The 12945-nt window shown below is 41.2% G+C and overlaps 1 protein-coding gene across 9 annotated transcripts in view; it reads left to right on the forward strand.

The window, feature by feature from the left end:
- The window catches only part of ctbp1 (C-terminal binding protein 1), a 335683-nt gene that overhangs the window by 20708 nt on the left and 302030 nt on the right, over positions 1 to 12945 (forward strand). The gene's annotated exons all lie outside the window — the stretch shown is intronic.

The raw sequence follows: 12945 nt of genomic DNA on the forward strand, positions 1-12945 counted from the left end.
TGGAGGATCCCAGACACTGATGGTTAAGAATTGGGAAATGACTAATGATATGTGCATAATGTCACAGCTCAATGCAAACAATTTCATGTTATTAATATTTGTAACTTGCTTTTTGTTTGCTGAGTATTTTACTTCTTTTCCCCAGTTGTTCCCCTAAATGCAGTGACTCATACTGGGTAAAGTTCCATGAGGTCTAGCCCCACTCTACTGCTTTGTCCAAGTGGTCATTCCACAGTTGTGAACCTAGAAAATCAATAAGGGTGGGTTATTCAGAGACCTCTTAAGTTGTTAATACTCTCATTCCAGTAAGAGTCACTGAAAAGACATAAGAAGCGAGAATCCCCAAAGATTGCCCCTACCCACAGCTGGTGACATTTATGCCAATTTTCATGCCCTGGCCATTGAGAATAGCTAAGTCAGTACAGACCAGGAATCAAGATTGGTACCGTCCTGAGCAGTACAGTCTAGTAGCATACCTGCATACAATTAGCTACTCTTTCCCTGTCTAGATCTGTTGATGGTGGTTGAGTAAAGTATGTTGACCAGGACATTGGAAGAACTCTTTTCTCTTCAAAATGGTGCCTTGAAATATTTAACATCAACCCAAATAGTCGCAGAGTTTTGATTGAACATCGCCTGGATGGCACCTCAAACAATGCAGTGACCTATTAGTACCATACTGAAATGACTGTACGAGTGTGTCCTCAGGCTCTGGAATGTTGCTTGAACCCACAATGTTTTCGCTCTGATGAGCATGCTATCGGCTAATACCAAGCTGAACTAGTGCATCATTTTGTATTCCAAAATGAATCCCTGATTATTATTGTAGAGTTGTCTGCAGGTGTTCCTTGTGAGGATTGTAGGATTTTAATGGTCCAATACCTTCATGTATCAGCAAGCCTAAGGTTGGTGTATCTGCGCTTGAGATTGTTTTTTTTTCTGTGTTTGCAGTGGGGTTGTAGACATTTAGAGGTATCTGTTGTCATTTTGGATTGCCAGAAGATGCTGCAGCAATGGAGCTGTAATGAGAGCCAGCTACCTATTCAGTTGCTATGGCACACATGCCTTATGTGGAGGATGGATTGTCACATAAGCTGCTGGTCTAGTCAAGCACCATTGGACTGCAGTGAATTCTCCAAATCCCTCCCTCACAGTTGTCTCAATTCTAACTTGTTGGAGCCAGCTATTATTGTCAGATGTTAATGCATCACATAGTCCAACCTTAAATACTTCAAAAGATTTAGAAGGTGTAATCTGCACTTCATTTGTCGTGAGTCTCCTGCAGTTGCACTTAGTCAGAGGCTGTCATCCAAATATGACCAAGCTTTCAGCCATAGCAGGAAAGAAAATCATTTATGTCCCTGCAATCTATTCTAAAGAAATCTAATTTTGTTGACATCCATTTTGAAAGCATTAATAGCGCAGAATACAAATAACTTGGGCACAATTACTTCTTTTGGTTCTGTAGCTAGTTTATGAAGGGCACTGTACAAATGAACTATATATTGAAACACTGGATTTTTTTCATATATGAAGCTATCTTTACGGGGGCAAGTTTTGGTAAAAAGGGCTTTTTATCCATATTAAACACAAATGGTAAATTGTTTGTTTGATTTTCGATGTGAAGCTATATGCCATGTATCTTCGATGCTGTGTACGCATTCAAGAGGACCGGGAAGTTGTCTGATCTCCTAACCAACCCCTGAAGGCACACCAAAGCATTCTGCTGGAGACTTTCCACCCAATTCCCTCTCACCATCCCCTCTTAGTGTCTCACAACAGCATCTTACTCAGATTATTTAGTTAGAAACTTGATCAAGTAGTGGATGAAGTCTCTGTTTTTCTAATCTGTGGAGTTGTATGTTGATGCATAACTGCTGCCCAGTAATAAATAATACTCCTGTTTGGAGTGGCATTTATTAAAACCTCTTCTCCAATTTTGTGCATGTCTGAATATTGAATTCCAAAATGAGTAGTATGAACTACCATAATTTGTTTAGAATTATTAGGTCTTTCCTTTTTTAAAACATTCTTCAGGTAGTTTTACATCTTAGTGAATCTATCAAATCAAATCTCTGTTGTCCATTTCCATCCAATGCCCTTCAGAATTCTTCATCTGTACTTTTATTAGTTTATTTTTAGGTAGTTAGGTTTTGGCAACCATAAAATAATGTGCAATGGGGCAGTTTATATTACATCGATGATATATTTCCAATTTGTGGTATGTTGTGCTGTTAGTCAATTCTGGCCTCTTTAGCATCCCCAGTTTTAATTGCTCTACCATTGGTAGCCATACCTTCAGCTGCCTGGCCCTAAACTCTGGAATCCCCTCCCTAAATCCTCATTTCTTCTCTTTCCTCCTTTAAGATGCTCCTTAAAATCTATCTCTTTGATGAAGCTTTCGGCCATTTGCCCTAATTATTGTCCTATGTGGCCAAGTGTCAAATTTTGCTCTTTTATGCTCCTGTGAAGTGTCCTAGGACAATTGATTATGTTAAAGTTGTTACATAAGTAAATATAAAAAATGACTAAGGATGTCTCTCTCATTTTTGTTAAATTGCTTCTGTTGGTAAAGGAGGTTAAACCTATTTGGATTCACCCAGGTGCAGCACTGTAAAATTGCTTCTCTTGTACTGCTAACATGCATTTCAGTTGCAAAAATTAATCCATTGTTAGTTATTTAACAGAAGATTCTCACAAGCTGTACTTTTCCAGTCCTGATATATTCTGAAATGTTGGTTTTACATTATGTTCCAGTCTGCAGTCAGGAATTTTTTGCTCCCATGACAAATATTTAAGAAAATGTTCATCACAGCAGTGTAGAATTATGGAATGCAGATTTGTGAAAGAACATGTTTTGATGTAATAAAACTAACTGCAATTTATGAAAAGTGAAAACAGCTGGCGACTTAGAAAAACCTCTGTGTGATTGCCAGACACAGTTTCTCCCATTCATCACCATTTGACCATTTCCTTCTTTTACCAAGACAGTTCTCAATTCAGTAAGCTATTTATCTCACTTTTAAAAGCCTGAGGTGTAGAACTTTTCTCAAATGACTTCTGCAAATGTAAGAAAATTCTATCTGCTGCATAAATCTTGTCCACCAGCTTAAGTACTTGTTCCGAAGAGAAATGTTGCAGGCAAACTCTTGAAGTGTGACCAATTGCTTTTGAAATTAAGATTCTCCTTGATTTCTTCCACAGTGATAACAATGCTGGTAAGCATTTGTCGTGGCAGAAATATTAGATAAACAGACCCCTAATTTTCAGGGATTTACTCTTGCTTTCTATATCAGGGTTGATTAATTATCCTTCAATCTTCAAGTGCTCCAAGTGCCTATTTTCTCATATAATCATTTAAAACAATTCTGAGGATAATGTCTGATCTGGGTAATTTTTAGACATTTAATATGCTGAACTCTTCAGAGTATTGATACACTGTTCTCCACATATTTGTTTAAAGCTACATAATTTCTTAAAGCTACAGTACACTAGCAATCTTTGTTGGCAATTTTCTTTCTGTAAGTGAAGGCTGAAAAAAGGAGATAGCATTAAGAAATTTACAAGTATCAGATATTGTTCTTCCACTCATAAGATCTCACTTTGTATTGCACTATTAGATTTTTCCTTCCCATTTTTGGGCAGTATATCACTTTCCAATCCCACATCAGTCCTGTATATCCTTATGTACGTCAGTGTTACCATCTCATTTTTCACCAGCTTGAATATCATCCCACTATGGTCAACCAGTAACAGATGCTACCAAAGTTTTAAAATCTATGTCAAAATCTTGATTTTTTTTTTCCAGTGATTGAGTTGTACAATTCTTGTTTAAGGAATTGCTTAGACTTTTAAACTTGTTGCAGACTTAAGTGTAGGGACTTGAGGCGAGCGTTTTATTTTCAATGGAATGTGGTCATCCTCTAGACATAGGCTTTGGATGTTTTGCAACTGTAAATATGCCTGCAGTATAAATGGAGCATACCTGGTGGCAAATGTACCATAGTATGAATTGATTTTTAGATAGAAAGCTTGCTTCAGTTCTGATACAATAGTTTATGTTCAATGCCTGTGCACACAGCAAAAACGAAGTGCTTGGGTCTCAAGCAACAGACTTCAGCATTGGACGCAGGCCCAACCTTCATGTATAATTCTGGCCTGACCCTGCCAGACAACATACAACTGCTTGTATGTACATGTTTACTACCTGATTGACTGCTTAGGCTCCAGCTCTGTTATTTAAGGAGAAATGGTGACTTAGTGGCAAGGTCACTAGGCTAGTGATCCAGAGGCCCAGGCTATGCTTTGAGGACGCAGTTTAGATCCCATCATGGCAGCTGGTGGAATTTAAATTTGATTAATAAAAATATGGAATTGAAAAGCTAGTTTCAGTAATGGTGACCATGAAACTATCACCAACTGTCGTCAAAACCCATCTGGTTCACTAGCGTCCTTTAGGGATGAAAATCTGCCATCTTTACCTGGTATGGTCTACATGTGAGCCCAGATCAAAATGTGGTGACCCTTAATTGCCCTCTGAAATAGCCTAGCAAGCCACTCAGTTCAAGGGCAATTGGTGATGGGCAATAAATGCTGGCCTTGCCAGCGATGCCCATGTCCATTAAAGAATTTTTTAAAATGTCAAGGGTGGCTGTGATTGACGCCCCAATGGGAACATGGAAATAGTCAAATGTTGTGCTGAAAATTTCAATGTCAGTGCCAGGAATTTAAGATCTGGCGGGAATCCCATTTGGATTGGTTGTAAATCGGGTCTTGGGCGTATGTGCCTTTGTGAGCTTTCTGGTACTGGCAGATCTTACGAGGTCAATCTCATTTAAGTTGTTTTGTTTGGCTTCGAGTGGCATTGGCACGGTTGCTGGTTCGATGACCCCGGCTAGGAGTCAGGGGAAAATAACTTGGGCACTATCCACAGCCGAGCTTTGCTCTCTGTCCCTGTGGCTGAAAAATTCTTTACTTATTAAACAAATTGCATCTTATCTGAGGCAGTTAACCACTTCCTTAAGCCTGTGTTGAAGAACTTTCAGACAAATGTCTATTAATGACATACTGACAGTGCAGACTCAAAAACTGCCATCAGATCCCAAATGGTATAAAGGTGATTAATTGAATGCCGATGAATTGATTTCTTAACTGAGTGTCAACCCTTGGTGTTTTATATAAAAGAAAGTTTCTTATAAAGGTGTTCCCCGAGTGGTGTCAGCAAAACTGATTGAAGTCTCCTGTTCCTCATGTAGGGATCCTTGAAATGTTTGTGGCTGCTGACTTTTGTGTTTGACTACGACAGAGCCCAGCTACAAGCTGCTCCTTCCTGGCCCAGTTGACCTCCTGGGACCATGGTGCATACTAGTTGATGGTGTGGCGAAGGAGCAACAAGTACTCCTTCTTTCTTAACACTCCTGCTCTGCTGATTTGCTGTGGAGCAGAATTGAGGAGACCCATGCACCTTGAAAGCCCCTGTTAATACATTTCTGCAATCGACCAAGGTGAAGCCTAAAGCTTCCACCAGAACTAAGGCTGCTAACTCAGACACTTGTTGTGACATCCCAGCTGCAGCATTCTTGAAGGTGGCCACATGCTTCATGGTAGACTGAAGGATAACACTACACAAGCTAGAAGTGAATTCTTCAATACTGTCAACCATGATGTTGCAATTCCTTGCCAAACTTTAAGGACATAAGAAATAGGAGCAAGAGTAGGCCAAACAACCCCCTCAAGCCTGTTTTGCCATTCAATGAAATCATGGTGGATCCCCAACTCCACTTCTACCCACGATCCCCATATCTCTTAATTCCCTTAGTGTCCAAATATCTATTGATATCAGTCCTGAATATGTCAACAACTGAGCATCCACGGCCCCTGGAGCAGAGAATTCCAAATTCACGACCGTCTGAGTGAAGAAATTTCTCCTCATCTTAGTCTTATGTGGCCAGTCCATTATCCTGAAATCTATGACCTCCAGTTTTAGACTCACTAGGCAGGGGAAACAGCCTCTCAGCATTTACTCTGCCAAGCTCTCAATGAATTTTATAGGAAATATAGGCCCATTGAACTCAATCTCTTCTCATAGTTTCCTGGGAAAAAAGGGTTATCCTAACTAGAGAACCTTTGTTGCACCCTCTGTAAGGCAAGTCCAGTACTCCACATGAAGTTTCTCCAAAGCTCTACATTATGGCAGCAAGACTTATTTATTCTTATTCTCCATTCCCCTTGCAATAAAGCTAACATACCATTTGCCTTCCTAATTGCTTGCCATACCTGCATGCTAACTTAGTGATTCCTGTACAAATCTCTCTGCATACCAAGATTTAATAGTCTTTCACCTTTTAAAAAATATTTTGCTTTTCTATTGCTTCCTACCTTAGTCGATAATTTCACATTTCCCCACATTATACGCCAATGTAGGTATCGATCTGCGCTGATTCCAGAAAGAGCTTATGGCTGGATTTTATGGGATGTGATCATCCCCACCCCTCCAGCTATAAAGTCAGTTGGGAACCTACCCACGAGAAGAATGGCTTTTCCTCTAATTTAACCAGTTGGTTGTTAATAGGACTTACTGTGCCTCAAAGGTCCCGCCTCAGAGAGTTGCCAGCCATCCGATTGGCTGGCAGCTCTGTCGTCCCAGTAGCACCAGGCAGCCCGGTGGAGATCATCGCTGGAGCAGGACACCAAGGTAAGTGGGGGAAATTTCGCCAGAGACAGGCTGGCAGGCCCCAGCAAGGGGAAAGTGGGGAGATGTGTTTGAGAGGCCGGGGGATGGGAGGGTAAAGGGGGGAGTGTGATCTTGCCAGGTGGGGGTGGGGGTGGGGAGGGTTGTCTTGCAATGGGGAAAGGGGAGAGAGAAAGGAAGCTCCTTTGCCCCAGATGCCCAACACCAGATGGTGCAGGTAAAGCTGCCAGGCTACCCGCTTGACGAGGTGGGCCCCCCATAGGTAAAATAACGGTGAGAGTGAGTTGAGACCCTTTGGTGGTCATTGATTGGCCACTTAAGGGCCCCAGTAGGCCCAACGCTTCCACCATCGCCTGTAAAATCTCAGATAGGTCGGGCCATGCGGGCTGCTGGCAGGGACACCATGCATTGGATTTTACAGGCCACCTCCACCTTCAAACCCGCTGGCGGGGAACCATAAATTCCAGCCATTGAACTAAAATGCTTGTTTTCACATGAGAATTTTAACAGGCTTTCCAAGTGGCAAATGATAAATTGTTTTGCTTAAATAAATAACAACAGTAACCACACTCTGAAAATAATTTATGTGAAATGCTTTGCAACATTTTAATGAAGTGAAAAAGAGAAGCCTTTTCATTCTTTCAATTTTAATGCTCCCTCTGGACTGCAGTATTTATGAAAGGTTGAATAACAAGTATTGTCATCATAATGGCGTTTATATTTAATTTCTTGTGTTGGCTCTGGAAAATAAAAGTGAATTGCACTCTTTGGATGATTGATTGACGTAGATTATCTGTTTGGCTAGAGCTGTAAAATCCTTCTGCTATAGATATCCAAGATTAATGACTAAAGGCAGCAGCAAGGTATTTGGCTCTGTAGATTCAAGTGACATAATAAAGAATAATGCCCTAGAAAATGGATTGCACCCAAAGTAATGAGACCAGTGGACAATGGCAAATTGGTCTACCAGCCTCAGTTGTGAGCTGCAGTATTGTGAGTCATGACCACAATAGTGGTTAGTCGATTTTGGGGGGTTGGTGTGGGGATTGTAGGGACTTCAAGATTGTCCGACTCAGACATCGGCTGAGGTCCTTGGGAGATATAGGAGGGAAACAGTTGGGAAGGGGAGAGTGAGAAGAGACAGGATACCTCAAATTTAATTTGTAGACGGGATGAGCATTCCATTTGTAAATGAGGCCTCAAAGAGGTGTGATACCCCCTATTTGCATATGTAGAGTGCCTAACGCCATCTTCAGGTGCACATCTTGGACACCTGTGGAGGAAATGTTGGCAAAGTGGTGGCCAGTACACAGCCAACCTGGAATGAGAGCAATCACATTGTCCGCCATACAGGAACCTTGCGCACCATCCAATTTCTGGTGCAATAAGTTTCCAAAGCAATTTATTCACTTAATTCAGGGAGGCTTGGTAATTTTGCCTGGATCCCTCCCTTTGGCCTTTTACCCTCATTAGATCTTACCTTTATCATGAAAAGCTGATTACAGCCACAAATTACTTATTAGCACATTGTATCTTTTAAGGAAGACTTCTGTGTTTTTAAAGAAATACAAACAAGGATAGTGAGCAAAAGATGGCTGATAATGTAGAGTGACCACTTTCTGGAAAATTCCTACGCGGATTATACTGACAGACCTGTACTGAGAGAACATGGAATGTCGCATCTGACAAGGTATCATGGCCTTTTTCAAGCAAAGACATTTGAAAGAGAGATAGGAAAGATGCAAAAGACTGAACTTTAAATCTCCTGCAGTTGCAGAGACAAAAGACTGATTAGCACATCTCAGCAGTCATCTAAAATCCATCCCCTTTTGATTCAGAACTCAGAATGTATTAAATGGTTGGAGATTAAAGAAACCAGACTCTGGGTGCAAGACATGGCTTATTTTCCCTTACAGGAATACACATGGAAAATGGGTTTAAAAAGCTAGCTGCAGAGGAGTGCAGGTGTGCTAATGTACTAGTATGCTGTGTGTGTGACAGCAAGACAACGATCAACTAGTCACCCCTGCAGATGCAGGTGAAGTTTCTCTCTCTTTCTCTTTCTCTCTCTGTCTTTCCCTCTCTCTCTCTGTCTTTCTCTCTCTCTCTCTCTCTCTCTCTCTGTCTTTCTCTCTCTCTCTGTCTTACTCTCTCTTTTTCTCTTAATGTTTCGCCATTGACACCTCATGGACACACCAAAGACTGGTGCATATATTTTTTTAAACTTTTATTTGGACTCTAATTTCTTATTTCTGATCTGTGTGTAAGTGTGTTGATTTTTATTATTTTTCTCAGGTTTCTGGTAACGAATAAACTTACTCTTTCTTGACTCAAGAAAGCTTGGTTAAATTGGCTCCTTCTTAAAAAAAAATACATTTGAACCAGGAAAAACTATCCATGGGGGAAGGGATCCCTTTTAAATTAACCTTGTTGCGACCAACTGAAGGGGTTAAATAAAGAAGTGGGGTCAGCTCATTCCTCCTCACCCACAAGCATAACAAAGTTGGGGTTCCCTTCAGGAAGTTAACAAATTGGGGACCTCACCTGGGGACCGGTCGTAGCACCCTGGGTACTGACAGTATGACATTGATCGTCTTAATAATTCTACTTTGCTCACTTGTGGTAACCTTCCTCAGTCCCTCTGAACTTTCTGCACTCTGTTCTATTGGGGCTACCTTAACATTGCCATTGAACCTGCTGATAAGGATGGCACTGTTGTTTGCCGAACCAACTCTGCCTTGCAGAGGCTGAACGGCACTCTCCAGCATCTTCTCCTACCTACTCCACCACCAAACATCAAGCCATCATCTCCCGACTGCCACTGACTTTGTTGCCTTTGGAGATCTTCTATTGTGGCCTTCAATTTCATAGGCTCCAACCCTGAACAGCCCTCTTCTAACTCCTTCCCAGGATCTACATAAAGGTCAGCCCAACTGGATCCATCATTTCAACGTCTTTCAATCTTCACACTACTTTATCTCTCTTTGTCCAGTCTCTTCTCACCTACATCTGTGACTGTCCTGATGCCCTTTGCCCCTTTAATAGTTTCCAGTTTCCTGGGCTTAATCATTCCTTTTTAGTTATGGACGCCCAATCCCTCTACACACCAGCAGCAAGGTCTGAGGGCCCTCTGCTTCTTCCTTGAACAGAAACTCAACCAATCTCCACCCACCACCACCTTCCCCTGTCTGGCTGAATTTGTTCCTGCATTAAACAACTTCCCCTGCAACTCCACTCACTTTCTCCAAATAAAAGTTCTTATGCAAGCCCATATAGGTCCATGCCAAGTTTGCCTTTTTTTCAGATATGTGGAAGATTCAGATGCCCTGCGTCACCTCTTTTTCAAGTACATTGATGACTGTATCAGTGCTGTTTCCTGCTCTCGCACCGAACCAGAAAATCTAACCAACTTCGCATTCACTTTCCACACTTCTTTTAGGTTCACGTGATCCCTCTCCAACTCTTCCCCAACATCTCAATCAGCATTTCTGGCTATGGGTTGTCAAATAATATTTATTAAAAGCCCACCAACTCCCACAGCCACCTTGATGATACATCCTCCAAATCCGCTTCCTGTGAGCATTTGATTCCATTCCCCTGTTCCTCCATCTCTATTACATCTATTCTGATGATGCTGCCTTACAAACCTGTCATCCTTTTCCCTCCATTGTGATTGACCATGTCCATCCCATTTCTCATACTTATTCTCTCACCCCTTCCCCTCCCTCCTAGTAAGCAATCGGAATTCCCTTGTCCACATCTTCCACCTCATCAGTCTCGTTCAATGGATCATCCTTTGCCGTTTTTGCCACTTCCAGTGTGATGCCACGCCGAACACATCTTCCCACACCTCCCCTTTTTCTGCATTCCAAAAGTACCATTCACTCCATGAAATCCGATGCATTCTTTCATCACCCATCCCCTTTCCCAATGCACCTTCCGGTACAAGCACAGGAGATGCAACACCTGCACTTTCACCTTCTCCTTTCCAACTGTCCAGGCCCCCAAACACTCCTTCCAGATGAAACAGTGGTTTACTTTTCACTTTTTAAAATTTACAATACTGTATTCACTGCTTACGGTGCGATCTCCTCTACATTGGGAAGACTAAACACAGACTGGGTGATCAATTTGTGGAATACTGCAAGTGTAACCCCAAGCTTCCAGTCACCTGTTGTTTGATTCTCTGCCCCATTCCACCTCTGACCTTTCTGTCCTTGGCCTCCTTCACTATTCCAGTGAAGCTCAACGTGAGCTTGAGGAACCACACTTCGTCTTTTAAATAGGCACTATGTAGTCTTCCGGTCTCAACATGGAGTTCAATTTCAAATCATACCCATCGCTCCTATTTTTCCAGAGAGCAGTTATTGGTAATGTTTCCACTGTTACAACTCTCACCTCCTCTAGACCCAACTTTTGCTTCTTTATTTGTCCCATTACTATCTCCTTTTGCTTTGTAAAATCATCCTTTTTGTCATTTAGTCACCCCTATTTTCTACCCCATCACCGAACTTCCTTTTTGTTCATTTCTCCCCTCTATACTTTCCCTGCCTCTAAACTTGTTTTAAACCTTTTACATCCTCTAATATTTTCCAGTTCTGATGAATGTTCCTTAAGCTGGAATGTTTCTCTTGCCACAGATTCTGCCTAAGCTGCTGAGCGTTTCTAGCATTTTTCTGTTTGTCTTTCAGATTTACAGCATTGCTGTATTTGTTTTTGTATTCATGATCATTCTGCTTGCTGTTTGGCAAGCCTCTCGTGTAACAATTGCAATTAAATCCTATATGTGGTGCTGTAATTTTTTTGCAACTATACTAATTGGATATTTGAATTTAGAACAAATAAACAAACAAATCTTCAAGGGCATTTAGATACAGAATGATTGAAGATAATAAAATAACGTTAGCAAGGCCAGGCACCCTGAGATGTGCACTTTGTACTTTGAAGGTGAGTCGACAAGTCTGCCATGGTTTTACCTGCTTGCATTGATGCAGTCTGTGTGGTTAGGTTAGGCTTGTATGCACTGGAAATTAGAAGAGTGAGAGGTGGCTTAATTGAAACCTTTTAAGACCCTGTGATGGCACAGCCGATGGGAAATGCTGAGTCGTTCAAACCCCCGAGGGAAGCTTGAGACAGCTGCCACAACTATTTTTGCAATTTGTATGCTTCAAGGTGCGGGCTTTGAATTCAGTAGCAATAAGACCACTGATCCTTATAGGTTTTTACAAAACTATATTAAACATTTATTAATAAAAGAAATGATTTTAAACACATATATATGTCCACAAATTACTACTATAATAACTTCTAAATCCCCTAATTAATCTGAACCAGTTACACCTCCGTTAAGGCAACAGTAAGACACAGCTTTTAAAAGACCCAGGCAAAGAAACATGATACTCTGATCAGTCCAATTCAAAGTGAAAACAGAATTACCTGGAAAAACTCAGCAGGTCTGGCAGCATCGGCGGAGAAGAAAAGAGTTGACATTTCGAGTCCTCTGTTGAAGGGTCATGAGGACTCGAAACGTCAACTCTTTTCTTCTCCGCCGATGCTGCCAGACCTGCTGAGTTTTTCCAGGTAATTCTGTTTTTGTTTTGGATTTCCAGCATCCGCAGTTTTTTGTTTTTACCAATTCAAAGTGAGTTTCCTTAACTTCAGTTCATTGCAGACAGCAGCTTGAGGCATAGATGCTGAAGGCTTTTCACACAGCCTCTTTCCTTTATACATATTTTCCTTTTTGAATGTAAATTCCCATTGTTTCACTATGTCTTTGGACTTTATCTCTCTGATCATAAAAAATTATCATAGTACCAATTTTACAAGTAACCTTGGGAAAAATAAACACACCATTTCTGAATTTCACCTGACTAGTTGACACATTCCACCACCGTCCCCACCCCACCTTTGAAAACAGTCTGGTTTATCTAAAAATGCAAATGTTCTTTTACACCTTATATTCTAAACTTTCCCCATGTTTACCTACTTAACATTTCAAACTTAGCTCACCTTCTAATACATCAAAACGGAATTCCCGTTTATATCTTCCTGAAAATCCTGAGGGGTCTTGACACGGTGGATGTGGAGAGGATGTTTCCTCTTGTGGGAGAATCTAGAACTAGGGTCACTGTTTAAAAATAAGGTGTCGCTCATTTAAGACAGAGTTGAGACTTTTTTCTTTGAGGGTTGTGAGTCTTTGGAACTTTCTTCCTTGAAAAGCAATGGAACAGAGCCTCTGAATATTTTTGAGGCTG

Source organism: Carcharodon carcharias, chromosome 1 (genome assembly GCF_017639515.1).
Source record: "Carcharodon carcharias isolate sCarCar2 chromosome 1, sCarCar2.pri, whole genome shotgun sequence".
NCBI lineage: Eukaryota > Metazoa > Chordata > Chondrichthyes > Lamniformes > Lamnidae > Carcharodon > Carcharodon carcharias.